The sequence below is a fragment of the Mustela lutreola genome, chromosome 2, assembly GCF_030435805.1.
Source record: "Mustela lutreola isolate mMusLut2 chromosome 2, mMusLut2.pri, whole genome shotgun sequence".
Lineage (NCBI taxonomy): Eukaryota > Metazoa > Chordata > Mammalia > Carnivora > Mustelidae > Mustela > Mustela lutreola.
The window spans coordinates 98,444,480-98,470,721 of record NC_081291.1 but is presented as its reverse complement, the minus strand read 5'-3'; positions in this window follow the sequence as shown (position 1 = coordinate 98,470,721).

Genomic DNA, 26,242 nt, shown 5'->3' with positions numbered 1-26,242 from the left:
ATGATCAACTGGCCCAGAACTAAAGTGCTAACCACAACTTATGTCTCAAATCCTCCCTGCCTATCTTAAGGGCCCTGGCCCTGAGAACTTTCAGCCAGACAGGTTCCAGGCTCTGGGAGCAGAGGCTCAGGGTTGGGGTGGGGAGGAATGTGCAGTTCCTTTTGCAGAGGTCCTGGAAGATCCTGGACCTCAGATTCTTGTCCAATGCACACAGAAATCCTAGAACCTCTCAATTTAATAATCCAGGAGAGAATTATAATTTTTCTGGGTATCTCCACTGGCTAAATCCTGACTACCTTCCCTTGAATGGGGCTTTCTAGTTATCAGGACTTTTGAATTTTCATCCCAGTCAATCCTCTAAAAGAGGCATTGAATCTTAAGAGCTCTGTGAATGCTTGTGTATTCAGCCATGGATCCCAGATATCCAGCTCACTAGAAGTATACTCTGCATCTCCTCTATGCACAGTCCTACACTAATGATAAAATCCTCTCTGGTGTGGAAGACTAGGGGGCTGGACTGCTGCTACCAATTTGACCCCCTCAAGAAGAAAGCTTCTTTGAGAATAGACCCATTACACAAAGCAGAGAAGACTCAGCCAAGAACTGGAGCAGAATCTGGAATCCTTGGATCCAGCTGTACCTAAAACTAGACCTTTCTCTAAACTTTTTATTTACAGGGTACCTGGGTTGCACAGCAGGTTAAGCATCCAACTCTTGGTTTCAGTGCTCAGGTCATGATCTCATGGTTCTTGGGATCAAGCCCCACACCTGGAGCACTGCACTCAGCAGGGAGTCTGCTTGAGACTCTGCCCCTCCCCCCACTCAAGCACACTCTCACTTGCTCTCTTTCAAAAATAAATATTTAAAAAAAAAATAAATTTGGGGGGTGCCTGGGTGGCTCAGTGGGTTAAAACCTCTGCCTTCGGCTCAGGTCATGATCACAGGGATCCTGGGATCAAGCCCCATATTGGGCTCTCTACTCAGCAGGGAGTCTGCTTCCTCCTCTCTCTCTCTGCCTGCTTCTCTGCCTTCTTGTGATCTCTGTCTGTCAAGTAAATAAATAAAATCTTAAAAAATAAAAATAAAAAATAAATTTTCTTTGTAAATAAGCTGATGTGTTCCCTTCACACTCAGCTCAGTTTGCTTTGGGTTTTTAATCCCTTGCAAGGAAGACAGACTTTACTTATATATTAAATAATTATTATTTATAGAAAGAATTTTAATATTTAGTTTAGAAGGTCCTTTTCATGTATACAATCTCATTTAATATAATCACACATATAACTTCATAAGGCATATCTTTATATATAATAAGCTTCAAAAAATCTTTTTTCAGGTAAAAATGCTACATTTTAGAAATGATAAAACTGAGATCTAGAAAGAGATTAGGGACATCCCAAATTTAAGCACCAAAAATCAACTTTCAAAAATCAGATTCAGTCTCCCTCAGACCGGTTCTGGCTCCTGTGAGCTCGAGCTCAGATTGGCATGTCCATCTATGTAGGAGCCCAAAGCAACACTCCTTCCTTTGCACATTAGATAAGTCATCAAATACCTAGAATCTATCTATCTCCTCCATTCTCACCATCACACTCTTTTGCTGTCCTGCTTCTTCAAATTCTAGGTGACCTGCTAACTGCTTCCCTCTCTCTGCTTCGCCCCACTCTGTCCATGCTTCTCCCAGCCATTGGAGGAAGGTTTTTGCAACTGAACCCTAGTCAGGTGCTCCTGCATTTAAATTTCTTCCCTGGAATTCCAGAAGTTTTAGAATTTATTTAAAACTCATGTCCCAGCACATTTTCTTTTAAACTATTTTGCCTAGTTTTCTTTTCTTTTCTTTTTTTCTTTTTCTTTTCTTTTTTATTTTTTATAAGCTAAGTGGGGAGCAGAGCTAAAGTAGCAGAGAGTCCTGGAATAAGAATCAGATGACCTCTTTTCTTTTTTTTTTTTTAAAGATTTTATTTATTTGACAGAGAGAAATCACAAGTAGACGGAGAGGCAGGCAGAGACAGAGAGGGAAGCAGGCTCCCCGCTGAGCAGAGAGCCCGATGCGAGACTCGATCCCAGGACCTTGAGATCATGACCTGAGCCAAAGGCAGCGGCTTAACCCACTGAGCCACCCAGGCACCCCTCTTTTCTTTTTTTTTTTTCCAACCAAAAACCCTTTTATTCTTGTTAGGGATCAAGAGCCTCAATAATGAATGATCCAGGGAGACATATGACAAGGTCGTGGGGAAGGGACCTTAGTCCCAAATAGCCAGATCAGCTGAACCAACTCTCATTTTTAATGCCTGGTCCTAATTTATTATAACTTTTATGTTATAGATAGGGTACAAATATGTTCAGTTTACTAAATCATTAATTCTTTTGGAACATTATTTTGAGAATCTAATGGAAGTTATTAACAGTCTCTTCAAGAAAAAAAAAAATCCTCTTATTCACCTAAGATTTCACATACAATTTCAGGGTGTTCTGAACCTCCTAAAGCTGTACCTCAATTCTAGGAAATGTTTCTCTTCATCATAGTAAGATCTGCAGATTGACATTCATGAATTGGGAAGTTGGCATTCCCAAAGATCCACAGCTTCTGGTCAAATCCAAGATGCTGGTCTGTAACAGTGCACGCTGTTCTGTGTAAATATGGATTTGGCCAGATATATGGGCCTGGACTTGTTAGGGTTACAAAAACAAATGCCCAGAGGGTCCAGGCAAGCACCATAAATGAGTGAGCATGCTGGCAAAGCATGCAGCTCTGTGGTCTCTCAATTTCCCCAAGAGAGACACAGGAGCAATAAAGAGTCCATATCTCCTTGACTGTAAGATGAACAGCAGCACGAGCAAGATAAGCGATGAATGCCATGGATAGTCAGCCCCTGTGAAGAGTGGTACCTAGGGAGTCGTGTGGCCTGTGGTGAGCATTGTGTGCACCCACTTAACCTATTGGGAATGGCTACCCCTGCTCTCCTGAGGATTGTCACTAGGTGGAATGCAGCGCTGAGTTACCACATCTCTCATATTTGCCACAAGCCAGGAATGTGTATGTTATGTGAAGGGTACACTTTCCACCATCCCAGCATTATATGAGCTAACTCTGTGCTGAACAAAGCTTTCCACGCTTTCCACCATCCCAGCATTGTATGAGCTAACTCTGTGCTGAACAAAGAAAATATACATGTGAGCTGGACCCCACCTGTGGGCAGTGGGGGCAGTTATGTCTCTGGACCGTCCCCACTTCAGAATCACTCCCAAGGGAAGAGAGGGTATATGCATAACAAACTGAAACAAGGCCAGCACAAACAGAAAGCATGTACAGAAAGTGATCCATTCTCACAGGCTGATGGTACCCAAATGCCCTCCCAAAGGTTCACAGGAGCAGGGCCATCTTGTAACCTGACTGCACTCTCTTAGCACCACCAGGAGCCTCGATTCTAGAAGTGAGAAAAGAGGCAGCCACATGAGTCTCCTGAAGTGTGGACTATTTGGAGACCTGGGTTCTGTGTGGTCGAATGGGGCTGTCCCCTTCAGGGTTTCGCAGATTCCCCAAGGATGTGATGTCGTATCTGGAGGTGTCCTAGGTGCAGAGTAGAAGAGGCAGGATAGTTTATTCCCCTTGAGTTGCTGGAAATCCTAGTCTACACAGCTAATACCTCTCTTCTGAAGGTGGGAGAGACAACTTGGTCTAGCACTCCTGTGTCTGAGCTTGACACACACTACACACATCTCCACAAACTCACCATTGCTCTCCACACCAGCACTCTTTGGGGCTGACATTTTGATTGGATTAGCCTGTTAGATAAATAATAAGAATATTCTCTTCATCAAACCATTCTCTTCTCTCTTTTCATCCCTCTTTGTGTTTTCCAGCTGTCACTTTGTCATTGGAACTCCTAATTTCCTGGAACTTGTATTCATAAGTGCAGGGAATTTAGAATATACTTCATCTGTGTGTGTTTCTAAAACCATAAAATACATGTAATAGAAGTTGAAGATAATTGCAAACTATTCTTGATTTTACTAGTGTTTTATTAACAAATCTGCCTTAATCCAGGATTAAAACTGAGTGAGATTAGAGGATTTTTCTCATCTGCAGCTTGGAGCAAGAGACTCTGTAATAGATGTGCCTCCTCACTTGCCATAAAGCTGTCCTATTACAGCCACAGCCGTGCTGAGTGCAGACTGGGTCCCTCCTGCCCCTATGATGCACCCATGTAGTGACAGGCAAGAAGAGCCCCCAGCCTGGTTAAAGGCCTATGCCCCTCAAAAATAAGTCAAGAAGAAGTCCACGTTCTCTTAACATCTGTGTGCTGCATTGTCTTTTCATACCATATTGCCCTTCCTCTGAATTTAACATTTAATTTCAGTACTTAATGTCACAAGGCATGTTGTTCCAGGAAAGCAGGCAGGGACTGGGGTTTAAAGCACCCTCTGCCGGGCGTGACTGGTTTGCTCTGTTGATTAGAGTGTCATTAACAAGGCAAAGGTCAGGGGACCTCCATTCTCATGGGGGCCATTCTGTTTCCTCCTGTTTAAGGTCTCAGGCTGCACCTGTAGTCATGACCAGCTGCTGCTGTGAAACTGTCATCATCCCAGGGAGGATGAAGACTCAGAGGTTTCTCTTGTGGGCAGTGGGTAGTGGTGTCATATTTGTAGATATAGGATGTTACTTTATCTAGTGAAGGTCACCATTGCAAGAAACAGATCTTGCCAGTCAGTGGTGACTGAAGACAAAGCAGGTCTAGGTCATCCCGCAATCCAGTGACTATGCATGTAGTTTCTTTCCTGGCCCTCATCTCAATCCAAACCTTTTTGGGGAAGATGCATCCTTGTTTTATATTAAGGCACCCTTATAACCCCGTCTGTGACTTTTTATTTTCTGTTTTAATGTCAATAATTACAAGTGGATAATGGTATGTATGCACACGTGTGCACAGGTACATATAACGGGCACATCTGTGTGTACCAGAACTCATTATTTATCCACCACCACCACCCCCCACCCCCCCGCACAGGTAGAATCCAGGAATGTTTCCACCATCCCGCAGTTCACCCAAATAGTGGCTAAAAGGGACACAGGCTGTCATTTTCTCTCCTACTTTCTGTTCTCAGTCCTCTCTATACATTTAATCTCAAAATCCTGTCAAATCTACCATTAAAAAGTCTCTCAAGCCTCTCCCTTCTCCCCCTTCCAGTATTCCCGTTCAGACCACAGCCATGTCTCTCCAAGCTATCCCCAGGAGCTTCCTGTTGGTCTCCCTGCTTTTGAAATGCCCTCACCTCACCTCCATCCACTCTCACTGTTGTATCCTCAATGATCACCTATCCACTGATCCAAACATACACTTTTTTTTTTAATGCTTCTACTTTCTTACTCAAAAGCCTTTAGTGGTTTCCACTGCCCTCAGCAAGGAGTCTGAACTCCTCAGCATGGAACACGAGAACAACTGATGTCTGGCCCCAGCCTCCATGCTGGTCTCAGATCCTGCTTGCCTATAACCAAACATTCTGTGCTCAGTCGTATCAGACTACTCACCATTCTTAGAACATCCCAAGATCTCTCAAGCCTCCAGAAGCTTACATGTATGTCTTCACTTAGAGCGAAGTCTTATCCAGAGTGAATTTCTAACCCTCCTTTGAGACCTGTCTCCAAGTGACCCAGCAGGAGCCAGCAAGGCCTGCCTCTGTGAGGCATTGGTTATAGAACTTACATGCCTGCCTCTCTCATTCAGCCTAAGGACTGGGACTCATTCAGCTTTGCATGGCCAAGTACCATGAGCACACAGTAGGGACTTATGCATTCACTTGCCCATTACATGTTATCTATACCATGTGCTAGGAACCATGAGAGAAGCTAGTGATATGGTATCAATGAAAGAGAGGTCTGGTCTGCATTGTGTTATCAAATCATGGGTAAATGTTTATTAAATGAATAAGGATATATGTGTTTTGTCTGTGTAGTGAGAATTAAACTTTAGGTAAAAAAGAAAGCAATTATCAAGAAAGAAAATAAAATTTCTATTCATAACCCCTTGATTTTCTGCTTATAATTTAGCAGGTAAAATATCCCTTAATGAAAAAGAACTTGTTAATTTTTAATAAGGGCACCTAGTTTATAGTTTAATAATAGTAATGAGGAGGATAGCAACTGACAGCTTCGGAGTGCTTACTGTGTTCTAGGCCTCATTCTTTGCATGTATCAGCCCATCTATTCCTTATATCAGTCTCAGGAAACAGGTACTATTATTATCATCCCCATTTTTTTTTACTTCTAAAAAAATTTTAACTCCAGTGTAGTTAACATACAGTGTTTTATTAGTTTCAGACGTATAATACAATGATAGAATTGCCACATACATTTCTCAGTGCTCATCATGATAAGTATATGTTTAATCCCCTTCACCAATTTCATCCACCCCCATCCACCTTTCCTCTGATAACCATCTGTTTTCTGTATTTCAGAGTCTGTTTTTTGATTTGTCTCTTTTTTCCCTTTGTTTTGTTTCTTAAATTCTTTTTTTAAATTTAAATTGATTTTTGTGTGTGTGTGTTCCAAAATTCATTGTTTGTGCACCACAGCCAGTGCTCCATGCAATAAGTGCCCTCCGTAATACCCACCACCAGGCTCACCCAACCCCCTACCCTCCTCCCCTTTAAAACCCTCATTTCTTTCTCAGAGTCCACAATCTGCCATGGTTTATCACCCCCTCTGATAGTGAAGTCAGATGACATTTGTCTTACTCTGACTGGCTTATTTCACTTAGCATTATACTCTCTAGGTCCATTCATATTTTTGCAAATGGCAAGATTTCATTCTTTTTTTATGATTGAGTAATATTCTATTGTGTGTGTGTGGAGATATATATATATATATATATATACACATATGTATAATACATAATTATATAAATATATAATTGTATATATGTATAATATATAATATATGCACAATATATGTATAAAACATCTTATCAATTCCTAATATATATACTATGTTGTATATTGCATATACATATACAATATATATCTACATATATACTACATTCCATATATATATTATATAATATAATATATATATGTATATATTACATCTTCCTTAGCCATTCATCTGTGCATGGACACTTGGGTTGCCCTCATATCTTACTATTGTAAATAATGATGCAATAAACATAGGTGTCCATGTTCCACTTTGAATGAGTGTTTTTGTATTTTGGGCATAAACGCCCAGTAGGGAAATTGCTGGATCATAGGGTAGGAATTCCCATACTGTTTTTGAGGAATTCCCATACTGTTTTCCACAGCAGTTGGACGAGTTTACACTTCCACCAGCAGTGCACATGGGTTCCTTTTTTACTCCACTTCCTCACCAACACTTAGTTATTTCTTGAGTTGATGATTTTAGCCATTCTGACAGGTATGAGGTGACATTTCATTTGCAGTTTTGATTTCCTGATGATGAGTGATGTTGAGCATCTTTTCATATGTCTGTTGGACATCTAGATGTCTTCTTTGGAGAAATGTCTATTCATGTCTTCTGCCCATTTTTAAATTGGATTGTTTGGTTTTTCAGTGTTGAGTTGTATAAGTTCTTTATATATTTTGGATACTAACCCTTTGTCAGATATATCATTTACAAATATCTTCTCCCACCTCATAGATGGCCTTTTAGTTTTGTTGATTGTTTCCTTCACTGTGCAGAAGATTTTTATTTGGATGTAGTTCCAATATTTTCTTGTTGTTTTTATTTCCCTTTTCTCAGGAGGTGTATCTAGAAAAATGTTGCTACAGCTGATGTCAGAGACATTACTGCCTGTGCTCTCTTTTGGTATTTTTATGGCCTCAGGTCTCACAGTTAGGTGTTTAATCCATTTTATCTTTGTGTATGGTGGAAAAAGTAGTCCATTTTCATTTTTCTTCATGTTTTTATCCTGTTTTACCAACACAATTTGTTGAAGACACTGTTTCCCATTGCATAATCTTGCCTCCTCTGTCAAAGATTAATTGACCATGTAATCATGACTTTATTTCTGGGTTTTCTATTGTGTTGCATTGATCTATGTGTCTATTTTTGTGCCTGTGCCATACTGTTTTGACCGCTACAGCTTTGTAATATATCTTGAAGTCTGAAATTGTGCTATCTCCATCTTTGCTTTTCTTTTTCAAGATTGCTTTGGTTATTGGGGGACTTTTGTGGTTCCATATAAATTTTAGGTTGGTTTGTGCCAGCTCTGTGAAAAATGCTATTGGTATTTTGAAAGGGATTGCAATCTGTAGATTGCTTTGGATAGTACAGATATTTTAACAGTATTTGTTCTTCTAATCAATGAGTATGGAATGTTTTTCCAATTCTTTGTGTCATCTTTAATTTCTTTCATCAATATTTTATAGTTTTCAGAGCCTTTTACCTCTTTGCTTAGGTTTATTCCTAGGTATTTTATTATATATGATGTAACTGTATATGGGATTCTTTTCCCAGTTTCTCTTTCTATTATTTCATTAGTACTGTACACAAATGCTATGGATTTCTGTATATTGAATTTGTGTCTTGTGACCTTACCAAATTCATTTTTCAGTTCTAGTGGTTTTTTGGTGGAAACTTTAGGGTTTTCTATGTATAGTATCATGTCATCTGCCAAGAGTGAAAGTGTTATTTCTTCCTTATCAATTCATATGCCTTTTATTTCTTTTTGTTTTCTGATTGCTGTGGCTAGGATTTCTAGCACTATGTTAAATAAAAGTTGTGAGTATGGACATCTTTGTCTTGTTCCTGACTTTACAGAAAGAGCTCTGTTTTTCTCCATTGAGTAGGTTTTAGGTGTGGGTTTTCATATAAGGTTTTTGTTATGTTGTGATATCCTCCCTCTAAACCTGCTTTGTTGAGGGTTGTTTTTTTTTTTATCATGAATGGATATTGTACTTTGTTAAGTGTTTTTTCTGCATTTATTGAAATGATCATATGGTTTTTACTCTTTCTCTTGCTGATGTGATGTGTCACATTGATTGATTTATAACTATTGAACCAGCCTTGCATTCCAGGAATAAATTCCACTTGTTTGTAGTGAATGATTTTTTTAGTATATTGTTGGATTTTATTTTTTTGACTAGTTTAAGAAGAATATATTAACTCTTCTTTAAAGTTTGGTAGAATTCACCTGTGAAGACTTTTGGTTCTGGAGTTTTGCTCATTGGGATTTTGGGTTAATTTCATTGGGGGCTCTCTATGCCTCCTGGATCTGGATATCTTTTGTCTTCCCCAGATTATGTAAGTTTTCAATTATTATTTCTTCAAATAAATTTTCTGCCCCTTTAACTCTCTCTTCTTCTTCTGACATCCCTTAATGCAAAAGTTATTACACTTGATGATGTCACTGGGTTCCCTAGGTCTATCCTCATTTTGTATAATTATTTTCTCACACCTGCTTAGCTTGACTACTTTCCATTATTCTGTCCTTCAGGTCACTAATTTATTCCTCTGCTCCCTCTAGCCAGCTATTTATTCCATATAGTGTATTTATTTTCATTTATGTGTACTACATCTCTGATTTGTTCTTTTTTTATCTCTTTGTTAAGAGTCTAAATATGTTAAGGGTCTATACATGTCCTCCACTCTTTTCCTCAAGTCCAGTGAGTATCTCTATGATCATTACTTTAAATTTTCTATCACTCATATTACTTATATCTGTTTTGCTTAGGTCTCTTGCAGTGATTTTGTCCTGTTACCTCATTTGTGACATAGTCCTCTGTCTCCTCATTTTGTCTAATTCTTTGTGCCTGTTTATGTGTGTTAGGAATGTCAGCTATGTCTTCTGCTCTTGAAAGTAGTGGCTTTATGAAGAAGTCCTGCATACCTGCAGTGCTGTGTCCCCTGTTCACCAGAACCTAGTGCTTAAGGGGTGTCTACTGTGTATGTTGTGTACACCCTGCTACTGTGTCTTGGCCATTTCTTTTCTTCAGGCCAGTCATGTGCAGTGGATCTCTTTGCCTGTTGTGGGCAATGTTTGGTCCCTGTGGTGTTAGTGGACCAGTCTGGGGCTTTCTTGAGCTTGAGTTTAGTCAGACAAGGCATTTCCCAGAGATGCAGTAGCTCCAAACTACTGGGTGCTTTCCCTGTGAGAAGCTTTTGTATTTGGACAGGGCCTGAAATCAGACCAGATGTCTGCCCCAAATCCACTGCTGGGGCTACCATCTGACAGGCATGTGTGGTTTTTATCCCTGCATCCCAAGGCAGAAGTTACTTGGGAGTGTTTCTGGGCCCAAATGGGGCTGCTTGAACCAGGGTTATGGCCCCAGTTTGAGTAAGCTCTAGCCAAGAGCATGCCAAAAGGGACATGTTGACACGACAGAGACTAGGTTGGCCAGGTGGAAGCACACAATTTTAATAAGGTATGTGTTGGTCTTCCATGGAGCCTGCCTCTACTACCACCAGAACTGAGGCCTCACAAAGCCTATGGGTCTGAAGACACAACATCAGCAAGGTTGTGCCAGTCTTCTGGGAAAAGAAACCCTCGGTATTGGGACTAAGGCAAGTGTGACTGGAGGGGACAGATCCCTGAAGCCCAGGGGGCAGATCTTGGTGTTAGCAACTTAGGTAGTGAGTGCTGCTGATTTCTGTAGGTGGCTGTGTGTCTAGACTGGGGGCTAGAGCTGGGAAATGGTGCCCTGTGAGCTCCTTTTTTCCCGGAGAAGTCTCCCAAAGATCCCTTCACCTCCAGCACATGCTCTGAGATTAGTAAATAACTCTTCCTCTCATATGCTCCAGGAATTTTTCAAACTCCTGCTTTTATGCTGTAAATCCAATGGGCTGTTTGTTGTGCTATCTCTTTAAGAGTAGGCATTCAGTTTCCTCTTACCCTTCAGGCTCTCCGAGAGCTAACCCCTCTGATTTTTAAAGTTCCAAGCTTTAAAAAGTTCCAGTAGGACACTGATTGTAAGAACTTATGAAATTTGGCCCCTCTAGTTTTCAAAGCCAAATGTTATGGGGATTCATCTTCCCTGCACAAACTCTCTGGAGTGAGGGTCTGTTTCTCTCCCATCTCGGAACTCAGCAATTCTGTGGATGGCCTGCAGTCTGGCTAGCTCTCCACTGTGTCTCTGTCCTTCTTACCCTCAATGTGGCCTCTTCTCTACCATTAGCTGTGGGATTTGTTCTGTCAGTCTGCAGGTCATTTTCTGGATTAGTAACACTGATGTGAGTGTTGTCTAGTTGTATCTAGGGATGAGTAAACTTAGGGTCCTCTTACTCTGCCATCTTCCCAGCCTCTTCTATTATCCCCATTTCAGAAAAAAGGAAACCAGGGCACTGAAATGTTTAATGACCTGATTCCAACCTCACAGACAGTAAGCATAGGAGCTGGGTGTGTGCTCCAGCAGGTTAACTCTGCAGCTCACCTGAGCCCACCTGAGCTTTCTTCCCATTGTGGGCAGGGTAGCTACTTGCACATGCAGTATTAAGATGTGTGTGGTCTGTGATACATCTAAGCCCACATAACAGGGCTAGCTGAATTTTAAAATCAAGTAGACAACTTTTTAAAGTATCTGTAAAACTAGAAGGATAGAAAGCAAATCAGTGTTTGCTATAGATTAGAGGAGAGGGAAGACCTGACTATGAAGGGCCACACAGGGACATTTTGACTGTTGTAGTATTGCTGGTGGTGGGTGAATTTTTTAGAATTCATAAAACTGTATACCTTAAAGCATGAATTTCACTGTGTGGTAATTAACAAACAATGAACTACGTTGTTGAGGGAATCCCAAGATAGAATGTAGACTGAGACAGATGAATCTCACCATGTGATCAGCATCTGACACAAGTTCACTGAAGGGGGTGAAGTAAAAAGGAGTTGACATAAGTAGCTTTTGAAATGGTGTCAGGACTGGGCACTAAGGCTAAAGACAGATAATAATTGTATATAAACACTGCACTCTAGTTGATAAATTTACTTCTGATAGGCGTATAAGTTAACAATCATGAAACTACATGCATTCTAGGATTGAACAAATAAGGAAAGACACTGTAGATGATAGGAGCCAGGAGCCACAAATAATCAAGAAGGAAAGGCTAGACTAGATCCTGTGGAGCTGGGTTAGAGGCACAGATACTAGTATGAACTCTAATTTATTTTGAGAGAGAGATTTTTGTGCATGCATGGGTTAGTGTACATACATTTATTTCCTGGCTCTGTCCAACTACTGAGTCTTGGAGGGAAAAAAAGAGTAAACAGTGGAGTCATGTCAAAAGAACCAAGGAGCCAACAAGAAAGAGCTCCCAGGGGTCACAGCTGAAACAACAAGCTTTGCTTTTTGCCTTGAGCAAGAAAATTAATTATAATAGTTTTGGATTATAACCTAAAGAATGAGATAAAAATCTATGACTCCATATTTACATAAACAAATGAGTGAATAAATAAATGGGAGGATTACAAAAGAATTTTGAGTGATGTTTATAGAGACCCCTCTCCTAGAGTTGGGGCTGAACTCAATGACACAGGTCCAAATGATAAAGTATAAAAAGGGAAAAAAAATAAGTTTACAGAGAAGAAATCTGAAGGACAAGAGACACTATCTTAACCAAATGAATGATGTTAATTGATGCTATGTTATGTGCACCTAATATGATACAATGAGAATGGTACTTCATCTCTGGCAGTCTACTGCCAAACCCATCATCATACAAAAACATCAGGCAGACCCCAACTGAGGGACATTCTACAAAATAACCTAGCCAGTATTCTTTAAAACTGTCAAGGTCATGGCAAGCAAGGAAATACTGAGAAAAGTCACAAATCAGAGGAATCTAAAGAGATACAGTAACTAAATGCCAAGTCATATTCTGGATTGGATTTGAAGGAAACAAAAGGACATTAGTGGGAAAAACTGATAAAATCTGAATAAAATCTGTATTTAGTCAATAGCATTGTACTAATGTTAATTTCTTATTTTTGACAAAAGTACTGTATTTATAGATGATGTTAACATTAGGGAAAGCAGGATGAACAGTTTAAAGGGACTTTGTTCTATCTTTTCAACTCTTCCATAAATCTAAAATTATTCCAAAACAAACAAACAGACAAAAAAAGTGGAACCTGAAATTATTATTGCTTCAGGTACAGACATATATTGTTCTGATTTTTAAAACATGTAAAAATGTTACCTATTCAAAACAGTCAAATTAAAGAATAAAATAAGCACTGCATTCAGTATGCTTCTGAAAGTGGTAGGGTTATAAATATGCTGCCTTATTTATTTTGCATTATTTTAATGCATTGTTTTTGTTTTCATATTAATTCAGATTTAAATCTGGGAAAATGGGAAAATGTTTGAGTTTATGCAGATGTTAAGTTTCCCTATTTCTCTTTTCTGGTCTTAAGAGTTGAACTCCAATTTATTCAGCAATAATAGAAACAAATCCTTTCTGAAATTCATTTGTAGTGCCTCCTCTAGGACACCCTCCCTGGGTTTACCTGAGCTCAAAGGTTTACATAGGGGCAGAAGAAGAAGAGAAACAGCAAATGTCCCCAAGTAAACTTGCCACATAGAAACTTTCAGCTAAGAGGCTGGTTTTCATTGTGAAATGTTGGTCAGAGGACTCATTTGGATATCTACCTCCTTCCAGATTTGTTTCATGCCCATTTCAACTGAAACATACAAATCACCAATGGCAGATAGAGGTGTGAGCTTTTCTGCCATAATAGGTAATTCTACGTATATAATCAGGTGTTTTGTGGCTGTCACTTAAGCAGCCCCTGACAAACGCCATTGCCAATGAAGCCTGACACAAATATATGAGGTGCCTTCTGCCCATCTCTTGTGCCAAAGCATCAGGTGACATCATCTGTGACAGGGCAGCATTAAGCAAATTAATGTTCAGGGTTTTTTAAAATAATATTTTTTTTTAAAAAAAGCAAGGAATTTATTTTTCAGGCATGACTAGGGAGAAAATTGTGGCAGTCAAATGTGGGAATAGCTCTCAGCTGCTCTAAACAGGTTCCACAGGACTTGAATCACTCCCTGCAGCCAGGGCTTCTATATTCTGGAATTAGCAGGAGGGACCTGGCTTATGGGTGCCATTTTTCCTTTACAAATTCTGAGATGGATGGTAGGAGGACGACATGCATCCCTTGGGTGAACACCACCCCCCAACCCAAGCCAAGCCAAGCCTCACCTGAGTGGATAGCCCATTGAGGCTTAGGAGAGAGGCTCTGAGGGGCAGAAAGGTCTCCAATCTATCCCTGCTTGTCTCTGGGCTCCCAGGGCAAGAGAAGAGGACATGAGACTGACAGTTGTTTCTGGAGTGGTTTCCCTGCCATTTACCTTTGCTAATTACCATCTCTTCTTAGAGCAGTCAAATGATCTTTGTGAAAATGGAAATCAAAGTCATCATTCCTTTGTTTAAAGAACCTCCGATAGCTTTTCCTCACACTTAAATTAAAATTCAAAACCCTAAACATGGCCTTACAGGGCTCTTGTGGTCTGGCTCCCTCCATGCCTTGTCCACAACCACTTTCCCTGTCTCACTACACCCCAGCCAGCTGGTCTTCCTAGCTGTCCTTCAAACATATTATGCTCGTTCCAACCTCAGAGCCTTTGCACTTGCTGTTTTCTTCTTCCTAAAATGTTCTTTTCCTAGATTTTGAGGATCATTTCGTTGCTGAAACTCTCAGCTCAAATGTCATGTTCTCAGAGAAGTCTTTCCTAACTACCTTCTCTGAAAAAGCTTCCTTTACATATCACTTCCATCTTTTTCTACTCTCCTGCTTCAGTTTTTCATAGTGCTCAGTTCTACTTCAAATTATTCACAGATTCATTAACTTTCTGCCCCACTAGAATAAACACTTTCTTTCCTTAGTATCAGAGTGCCTGCAGTAGTGTAATGGCTGTCATCAAGGGTGTTCGCAAATATTCCAGTTCACGTCCTTCCAGATGCATTTGGACATGTGATTGGCTTTAGCCAATGAGATGTGAGTAGAAGTGACATGTATCATTTCCAAAGAGAACCATGCACAGCCAGTATATGATTCATCACATTCCATCCTGAAGCACACATCAAGATAGAATCTGAGCAAAAGCCCCTGACCACTCACACTGGATATATATCAGAAAAGACATGAATTTTTCCTATTTTAAATCCCTGAGCTTTGGGAAGTACTTTATTTTTTTTTTTTATTTCAGCATAACCTAACCTATCCCTACCCCTACCCCAATGTCTGAGTGAATAAATTAATGAATGAAAGCAGTAAATAGTCAGATGACCTGCTGAGCCTGGCAGCACACCTCTCTGGCATCAGTAACTATGGGCAAACTCAGACTTCCCCAAAGACAACAGGATAATAAGGCCAGGGCCAAGGCCAGGAAAGTGAGCCCAGGAAGGAGGACCCAGGGCAAAGTGCAAGTATCCGTGACTGATTGACAAGTCCAGCCTAACTCCATAGCCAGGGTCACACACTGGTTCCTCTCACTATTTTCTTGGAAAACAGGCCTCCCAAAGAGCCATGGGAGAGGAGTATGTCTGCTGTAGGAGCCTAGGGGAACCAATGTGAAGAAGGAAGCCCAATACCTACCTGATGCCTGTTAGCCAGCTCCCTTTGCTGATTCTAAAACATAGCCTTTGACATCCACTGGGCAAGGGCTCAGATCTCTCCTACTCCCCAGCTGTGTGACCTCCGGCAGTTTACTTAACCTCTCAAACTTCAGTTTCCTTACCTGTGAAATGGGGACAATAAAATCACCTGTCTCATAAGGCAGTAAGCATAAATAACAAAAAGTATTTGCAACTCTTGACTAAGTGTTTGGCACAGAGTATGTGTTCAATAAATGTTAGCTACTAATAGGAGTGTTTTCTGAAACTCTAGAAATCTCTCAGGCAGGAACTATAGGACATGTCCCAGAAAGGGGACGCCACCATATCAGAATAGATCAAATGTAGTAGAAACAAGTGAAGGAATATTCTCCTAAAACAACTAGAATGGCCCAGAGTCTAAAATAATTTGAATTCAAATGAAAGCCTAGAAGAACACAGAGAGAAGTCAGCCGCAGCCACTCCAGACACATCAGCACGCCATTAAGGAACATGTACACTGGTCATGTTTGTTGCTTTTAGTGTTATCATATTTTTGCACAGACCTTTTAATCTCAGAAATTAAATGACTACTCTAGAAGGTTACAGGACTTCTTACCCTCCCTTCCCCTGGTTGTATTTCCTTTTGAGACATTTTAAAAGTTTTCAGTAAAAAAAAAAAATGCTGTAAAAGGCTAGGTTGAATTATATGATACATTGAAATTAAAATGAAATTTTAAATTATCATGCAGTTCAGGATGATGTAGAATGAGTGATAATAAATAAAGGTTAAAAGGATGATGGCAGATTCTTTTTCATGGTTTTTATTTTTTTCCCTTTCTGTTGTTTATAAAAACCTTCTCAGAAGATTAAAAATAATATTTCTTTCCCTATTGATTTTTTCTTTTCCCATTTGGCAAACATTAATTTATTTCCTGTGTTTCTAATGGAGCTGATATTAATATGACTTTATTTATTTATTTCTTCCCCATGGACATTGGCATTACTGATGATAGTGTAAGCATGTCTGAGGACAGCAGCCAGACGACTTTGGAGATGACAGGGCATTCCTGAGGACAATAGTGCAGGATCCTGTTCCCACCAGCCTCTTTCCAGCATCTACATGAAAAGGCAACTGGATTCCACTGCCTGAGAGTCCCACTGCCCTGTGAAGGCTATTCCAGATCTAGTGCCAGGCCCTGTCACATGGTTCTCTCTGTTTGGAATTCTTGTCCCCTTGTCTCCTGCTTCCTTCAGGCTCTAGCTCAGATTCTGTCTTTGGATAAAGATGGCCCTAATCTCTTCTTTATGTGGATACAAACCTCCAGCAGAACAATTTTCTAATGTATTGAACAAAACTTTGGTATGCTAGACCTTGGGCCACATGCTGAGGATCCACCAGTAGGACAACAGTTCCTGCCCTCAAGAATATCAACTCCATTTGGGGAGACACAGTCACAATGCTGTGCTATGGTGTGGTGCTCCTCTGTGGGAGCATGGAGGAGGTGCACATGCCTTACCCAGTATTTAACCCTGGGTGCAATCAGGGAAGGCTTCCAGGAGGAAGTGACATCAGGGCTGAGTCTTGAAAGAAACAAGGAATGAAAAGAAGAAGTTGGAGAATGGAGTTACAAAGGACTACCTTAAAGTAACACAATAAGCAGGCAAGGCCAGGACTGAAACAGGTTTCCACATATGCTTGCCATGCCCCAAGTCCTCCCAGTTCACATCTGACTTTCTCATATTGTGGACATTGCCTGTTAAACCATGCTTTTAGGTTATAGTCATGCTTTTTCATAACTGACATCCAATTTAACAGAATCTTCTGGAATCAGTGTTAAAGCTCAAAGGAACTACCTAGGACTGGAGATTTCCAACATGTGGCAAACCAAATTTTGAAAGCACAAATGCCTCATGTTCGACATGGCTGTTATCTGTCTGTACACTCACTCCCCTTAGCTCACCATCACTAATGCACTGCAGTTCTTTAGAGGGCCTAAGACCCTATTCATACACAAGTAAGGAGAATCTTTTTACTCACTCTAGAGTATCAAGCTTTCTCCAAATGGGTGGAGTCAGGCCACGGTCTGGATATCCAGAAGAGAACCTCTGCTCTTCTTCAAGTCCTCCTCTCCTATTATCCTTTTCCATAATTATAGAACTTCTGCCAAAATCTGCATGTGAATTGTCTCAGAGAGCCTCTTCACCAGCTCACTAAGACCTTGTCAAAGATCTCTGTATTCATTGAGGATATGCTGACTGCTGTAATAATCAGGCTAGAAAGAAGAATGGTTCAAACATGTTAGATTTTGTGTGTGTGTGTGTGTGTGTGTGTGAACACTTATAAGTGAAGTCCAAAATGACTATTTCTGATGGGCAGGTGGCTTTCCTCCAAGGAATGATTTAAGGACCAAGGCTCCTTCCATCTTATGACTCTGCTGTCCTCAACACATGTCTTCCAAAGCCACCAATACTCATCTGTATTAGGTTTGTAGGAAAAGCAGCAGTGGAGGATAAAACAGTCCATCTTGGGTATATTCATATCACTTTAATTCTAATTTCTATACTTGACCTCAGTTGCATGGCCACATCTAACTGTGTAGAGTCTGGTTGTGTGGCCAAGATAAAAAGAAAATAGTTATGTTAACAACTGGCTGCTCCCTGCCAAACATGAATTCCAGTCTTAGATTCCATGGGGACCCAATAAAAAATACCTAATATTCTCTGGATACAACTCTGGGCTTTTGTGGATTGCTAAGGGATGGCATGATCCACCATCCCCCACCCCAAGAAAAAGCAGTGGATTCACACAACAGATAAATCATGAAATAGACTTTGTCTGATTCCAAAGCCACTGACTAACAGCAACATTCAAGATGGTGGATACTCCATCAGCCCAGGCCCTGAAATAAGGCAATTTGCTGTAGAGCCCCCAGCCAACAATGGGCCTGTAGAATGAGCATGAAAATGATATTTAATCCTAGGAACCACTAATCTTTTGCTGTTTTTGTTACTACTGCATAAAGTAGCCTATCTTAATATACCATTCACTAGGAAGTATGACACTAAGACATTTAAAAGCATAATCACTTATTTAGTAGAACTAAAAGTGGTTTAAAAGAAAAGAATCTGTTTAGGTAAACAGAATATTCATAGACTTATAGTAAGTTCAAATAGAGTCCACTTTTATGAATTTGCTTCTGGATGGGATGGTGGTCTTTCCTTCCATCTTATAATCATCAGAGAACTCCAATGTCTAGAATAGTTCTGGTGATGTTCTTATCTGAGCTATTAAAAAGGCTGAGAAAGAAAAACAAACTGGCCTCTTTTTAAGCACTGAAAGGTAGCTAGCCAACTGAAGAAACAGAAACAGACAAGGCCCAGAGCAGTAAAAACCCAATTCATGGGTTCCATAAAATCCATCCATAAGTGCCACATTGTAAACAGATCAATTGAGGCAGTCATCCAACGGGAACAGAAGGCCCTGAGGAATTGTGCTTAGGAAAAGAGTCACAAAAACTCAAGTCCTGCTACACAGCAGGAGCACCTCAATCAGATTTCTGCCCTTAGACCAGAGACAGGCAGGTTGAAGTTTGAATGTCAGCAGTCAGTGACAAGGAAATAATCATAAATGGAGAGCAGTTACCACATAAATTAAGGGAAGGACCCTATTAATCACTTTTAACCTCAGCATGTTTGTGCCTCTTTTTGGAGGGGGAAGGAAATGCTATGCCATATTTGATTATGGAATTATGGAATTTCTTTTTTTTTTTCAGAGATTTTATTTATTTCTTTGACAGAAAGAGAGACAGCAAGACCAGGAACAAAGCAGGGGGAGAATTGTGGGGCTCAATCCCAGGACTGTGGGATCATGATCTGAGCCAAAGGCAGAGGCTTAACAACTGATTCACCCAGGTGCCCATTTTTTTTTTTATTATGTTCAGTTAGCCCACATATAGTACACCATTAGTTTTTGATGTAGTGTTCAACAATTTATTAGTTGTTTGTAACACCAAGTGCTCATCACAACACATGCCCTCCTTATTACTCATCACCCAGTTACTCTACCCCTCTATCCCCCTCCCTTCTATAATGCTCAGTTTGTTTCCTGGAGCCAAGAATCTTTCATGGTTTGTCTCCCTCTCTGATTTCTTCCCGTTCAGTTTTCCCTCTCTTTCCCTACGGTCAGCCATGCTATTCCTTATGTTCCACATATGAGTGAAACCATAAGATAATTGACTTCTTCTGCTTGACTTATTTCACTTAACATAATCCCCTCCAGTTCTATCCATGTCAAGGGAAATGGTGGGTATTCATCCTTTCTGATGGCCGAGTAATATTCCATTGTATATATGGACTACATCTTCTTTATGCACTCATCTACTGAAGAACATTTTAGCTTCCACAGTTTGGCTATTGTGGACATTGCTGCTATGAACATTGGGGTACCCCTTCTTTTCACTAAATCTGTATCTTTGGGATAAATACCCAGTACTGCAATTGCTGGGTCATATGGTAGCTCTATTTTTAAATTTTTGAGGAATCTCAAAAAGTTAAAGTTAATTTAAAGTTAACTTTTACTAAAGTAAAAGTTAAAAGTTACTGTTTTTCAAAGTGGATATACTAGCTTGTATTCCCACCAACAGTGTAAGAGGATTCCTCTTTCTCCACATCCTCACCAACACTTATTTCCTGCCTTGTTAGTATTTGCCATTCTAACTGGGGTAAGGTGGTATTGATTTGATTTTGTGACTTTGATTTGAATTTCCCTGATGGCTAGTGATGTTGAACATTTTTTCATGTGTCTGTTAGACATTTATATGTCTTCTTTGGAGAAGTGTCTGTTCATGTCTTCTGCCCACTTTTTGACTTGATTATTTGGGTTTTTTGGGTACTGAGCTTGGTAACTTCTTAATAAATCTTGGATATCAGCCCTTTATCTGTAATGTCATTTGCAAATATCTCCTCCCATTCTGTGGGTTGCCTCTTTGTTTTGTTGTCTGTTTCCTTTGCTGTACATAAGCTTTTAATCTTGATGAAGTCCCAAAAGTCATTTTTGCTTTGTTTCCATTGCCTTTGGAGATGTGTCTTAAAAGAAATTGTTGTGGCCAGTGTTAAAGAGGTTATTTCCTGTGCTCTCCTCTAGGATTTTGATGGATTCCTGCTTCATGTTGAGGTCTTTCATCCATTTAGAGTTTCTCTTTGTGTATGGTATAAGAGAATGATCCAGCCTCATTCTTTTGTATATAGCTGTCCAATTTTCCCACACCATTTATTGAAGAGACTGGCTTTTGTTTCATTGGATACTTTTTCCTGGTTTGTCAAAGATCAGCTGACCAATAGAATTGCGGGTAGATTTCTGGAATCTCTTCTTCCTGGGTCAGAATCCTTGTGTGCTGTGGAACATGTTTCCCAACCTCTTTCCATCCTCAGTTTTCTTTTCTGTAAATGGAGCATAATTATACCTCCTAATATGATTAAATGGGATGGAATGGAGTGGTCTTTTTTGTTTGTGTGTAGAAATTTTATTTTTTAAAGGTATTATACCTTAGAATGAAACTAAAAATAAAATTTAAAAATAATATAAATAAAATAATAATATTTAAATAAATAATATATAGACTATATATTAATATATAATAATTATATATTATATTATATTATATATTAATAATTGTATAATAATAAATATTATTTTAATAAAATAAATAATATTTTTAAAATAAAATTTAAAAAATAAATTTTTTTTTTATATTAAATTATTTTTTTCATTTTATTTTATTTTTTTTTATATTTTCAATATTTATTTATTTATTTATTTATTTTTTGATTTTTTATTTTTTATAAACATATATTTTTATCCCCAGGGGTACAGGTCTGTGAATCACCAGGTTTACACACTTCACAGCACTCACCAAATCACATACCCTCCCCAATAAAAAATAAAAATTTTTAAAGGTATTATACCTTAGAATGATGTCTTCTTATCCTGCCTAATATGGGCAACAAATGAGGGATTTATCTTTTATAACTTAGGAAGAATGTAAAGATAACACTTAGAAAGAAAGAGGGAGAGAGAGATTCCCAATAGGAAAATTACTACTAAGCACACAGGGCTTGTAGAGTATATAAAACTACAAGTTGTTTTTGTAGGCAAATATATACTTGCACAGAACTGAATCTGTGATAAAATCTGAGAAATGGTAGGAAATTTTTAATTCTTTTCAGAATTATTTCTTTTCTCACCAAAGGTATAATTTCTTGTTCTTTAGCTGCCCATGAAGAAGATCTGCATTTGGTTGGCAGAGACAGGAGAAGGAAGAGGGTTTTAGTGCAGAAAATCCTAGGGGAGAAGACAGGTGGGCCTGGATAATGGGCTGAGATGTCTCTGTTCCCTGGCTGGTCTAGAGGGTGGTGAGAGAAGAGAACTGAAGAAGCTTCGTGCAGGAAATCTGTGCAAAACTGAACAGCCCTGTGTCTGCTTCTGGACTTGGGTAATCCTGTGAAGCCTAGAGTGGAGTAAATAGATATAGCTTCTATTTCTGGTGTCCCCCATGCCCACTCTGCCACATCTGTATGCACTGAATGTTAAACTTGAGAAATATCACTTATGGAAGTAAGATCTATAAATCTCTAGGACTGTGACTGCTGTGGTTCAAACTAGGTAATTATTCATTCTGTTTCTTTCATTCATTCCATTCCATTCAATCATTCATTCCATTTCTTTCCTTCAAGAAGTGCTTCTTTAGAAATGTGGGTATGGTGTTTCATAAACAGATTTTAATGCCTTAAACATTGTTTATATTTATCTAGAGAATAAGATTTGAGTGGAACTTGAGGGCATCCCTAACTACCTTCAGTTTTCTGAAACCACAGCAGTTCTAGCAGACAATTGCTACACAACCTGGGGTCTCCTCAGAGCCAGTCTATGTCTAGGTGGTAGGCTGGCTGCCTCAGAATTCCTGGGAGAACTTGTCAAATCTGGAGATTTTTAAGCTTTACCTTGAGAAATTCAGGTTCAACAGATTTAGGAGATCCCACAAGTGACTCTGATATATGCATTCTGGCTTGAGAAAAACTATCTCAAGTAATTTGATTGTTCATTTATGGTAACTAGTAGAATTGCAGACAGAGAAGCATAAAGAGAGGGAAGCCTGGGTGTTGTTGTTCATTAAATGTCTGACTTAGTCTTAGCTCAAGTCATGTTCTCAGGGTGATGAGATTGAGCCTCAAGTTGTGTGAAGTCTGCTTAAGATTCTCTTTGCTTCTCCCCCCAACTAAAATAAATAAATAAAACTTTTTTTTAAAGAAATGTATAAAGACTCAAATCCTAAGGACATAATTTGCAAATCTAAGCTATTTCAACATTTTGAGTTTATCTTTGTGTACGGTGTAAGAGAATGGTCGAGTTTCATTCTTCTACATACAGTCATCCAGTTTTCCCAGCACCATTTATTAAAGAGACTGTCTTTTTTCCACTGTATATTTTTTCCTCTTTTGTCGAAGATTAATTGACCATAGAGTTGAGGGTCCATATCTGGGCTCTCTACTCTGTTCCACTGGTCTATGTGTCTGTTTATATGCCAGCACCATGCTGTCTTGGTGATCACAGCTTTGTAATAAAGCTTGAAATCAGGTAACATGATGCGCCCAGCTTTATTTTTGTTTTTTAACATTGCCTTAGTGATTCGGGGTCTCTTCTGATTCCATACACATTTTAGGATTATGGATAAAAGACCTCAACGTGAGACAGGAATCCAACAGAATCCTAGAGGAGAACATAGGCAGTAATCTCTTTGATATCAGCCACAGCAACTTCTTTCAAGATATGTCTCCAAAGGCAAAGGAAACAAAAGTGAAAATGAACTTTTGGGACTTCATCAAAATCAAAAGCTTCTGCACAGCAAAGGAAACAGTCAAAAAAACAAAGAGGCAACCCACGGAATGGGAGAAGATATTTGCAAATGACAGTACAGACAAAAGGTTGATATCCAGGATCTATAAAGAACTCCTGAAACTCAACACACACAAAACAATCATATCAAAAAATGGGCAGAAGGTATGAACAGACACTTCTCCAATAAAGACATACAAATGGCTATCAGACACATGAAAAAATGTTCATCATCACTAGCCCTCAGGGAGATTCAAATTAAAACCACATTGAGATATCACCTTACACCAGTTAGAATGGCCAAAATTAACAAAACAGGAAACAACATGTATTGGAGAGGATGTGGAGAAAGGGGAACCCTCTTCCACTGTTGGTGGGAATGCAAGTTGGTGCAGCCTCTTTGGAGAACAGTGTGGAGATTCCTCAAGAAATTAAAAATAGAACTTCCCTATGACCCTGCAATTGCACTCCTGGATATTTACCCCAAAGATAGAGATGTCATGAAAAGAAGGGCCATCTGTAACCCTAATGTTTATAGCAGCAATGGCCACGGTCGCCAAACTATGGAAAGAACCAAGATGTCCTTCAATGGACGAATGGATAAGGAAGATGTGGTCTATATACACTATGGAGTATTATGCCTCCATCAGAAAGGATGAATACCCAACTTTTGTAGCAACATGGATAGGACTGGAAGAGATTATGCTGAGTGAAATAAGTCAAGCAGAGAGAGTCAATTATCATATGGTTTCACTTATTTGTGGAGCATAACAAATATCATGGAGGACAAGGGGTGTTAGAGAGAAGAAGGGAGTTGGGGTAAATTGGAAGGGGAGGTGAATCATGAGAGATTATGGACTCTGAAAAACAATCTGAGGGGGTTGAAGTGGTGGGGGGGTGGGACATTGGGTACCAGGTGGTGGGTATTATAGAGGGCACGGATTGCATGGAGCACTGGGTGTGGTGAAAAAATAATGAATACTGTTTTTCTGAAAATAAATAAATTGAAAAAATTTTAAAAAAACTATTTCAAAATAAAAGACATAAATGAGAGTTCAAGTAAGTGAAAGAAGAAGAGTTTCCCAAACATAGATATTTTATGACTCTTGATAGTGTTTCTGTCCTTCTTGAGGCTTGTTAAACAGAACAAAACCCAACAGTATGTAATGATGCAAGTGTTAGTACTTGAGAATCAAGTGGATAATATGTTCTTCTGGAAAGAAATTAGAAGCAGCAACTTTATATAGAAGCAACTTTCTAAACTTCAAGAGTAGCTTTAAAGAAAAATTGTTGTACAAGTCCATGGCTCTTTTATAATTATCAACTACCATATATTTTAAAAAAAATTTTTATTGAGAATGTATTATGTGCCAAACACTATTCTAAATATTGGATATATAACAGTGAATGAGACAGACAAAACTCTCTACTCAGTGAGCTTACATATCAGCAGAGGGAGACACAATAAACAAATAAGTAAAATAAAATTAAGTAGCACTGAGTGTTATGGAGAAAAATAAAGCAAGGGAGGACAGTGGAGCATTCTGAGGAGGGTGCTGCAATTTTCATGGAGATGGTCAAAAGTGGCCCACACCAAAAAGGTGACATTGGAACAAAATAAAATCTCAAGGAGGTTAGGGAGTTAAGTTTTTTTGGTATCCAGGGGAGGGTCTTTAAGTGGGAGCTTGTCTAGAGTTTTTGAGAGATAGAGAAACTAGTGTATCTAATAGGGAGTATGTGAGGAGAAGAATAATAGAAGATAGAATCAGAGAGGTAAAGGAGGAGACAAATCATGTAGGGTCTTGTATGACACTTGGAGGACTTTGTCTTGTACTCGAAGATGGGAAGTCCTTGGAGTGTCTCGTGCATAGATGTGGCATGATCTAACTTAGGTATTCACATGATTGGTTTGGTTGCTTTTTAGAGAATTGACTATATAGGAGAGGGGAGGAAGAATAGTAAGGAAAACCTTTGGGAAGTGGTTGCAGTGATTCAGGTAAAATGTAATGATGGTTTGGATAGCTCAGTAGGAGTAGAAAAGGTGAAAAGTTATCAGAGTCTGGAGATTTTAAAGGTAGGGTTGACAAAGTGTACTGAGGAGTGTCTAAAAGGAGGAGCCAAAGATGATCACAAGATGTCTGGCCTAATAAAGTTAGAAGGATAGGTTGCGAACAACTAAGATGGGAAAGAAAGGAGAGTAGTAGAGTATGGTGTTTGGAAATGTCAGTGAGTTCTCTATTATCATGCCAGTTAATCAAGGGTTTATTCTGGGGGCACCTGGCTGGCTCAGTAGAGTGTGTGACTCTTAATCTTGGGACTGTAGGTTCAGACCCCACGGTGGGTGTGGAGATTACTTAAAAATAAAATATTTTAAAAAATGTATTCTATTTCTAAAAAGAATAAAGAAAATAAGCATTAGTCATGTGTCCAGAGTTGTTGGAAAGATGAATATAGTCTATGTATCCAGGGAAAATATCTAAAAAAGCAGCTATTAATAATGGTTTTTTGTAAAGAGCATAAAGGGCAGAATTCAGAAAATTTTTACTTTTATACCTCAGAAATATGTCACTATGAACATGTTTTAATTTTTAATCATGTATCAATGCTGCTCAGCAATTAAATAAAAGGATATACTGATATTTGCAACAATGTGGGTGAATCTCCCAAAACAACATGTTAAGTGAAAGAAGTCAGACACACAAAAAAATACACATTGTTTGATTCTATTTATACGCACTTAAAGGATGGAAAAAATAGAATTCAGAATGATGGTTGATTCTGCAAAGCAGGGGTTGAGGATT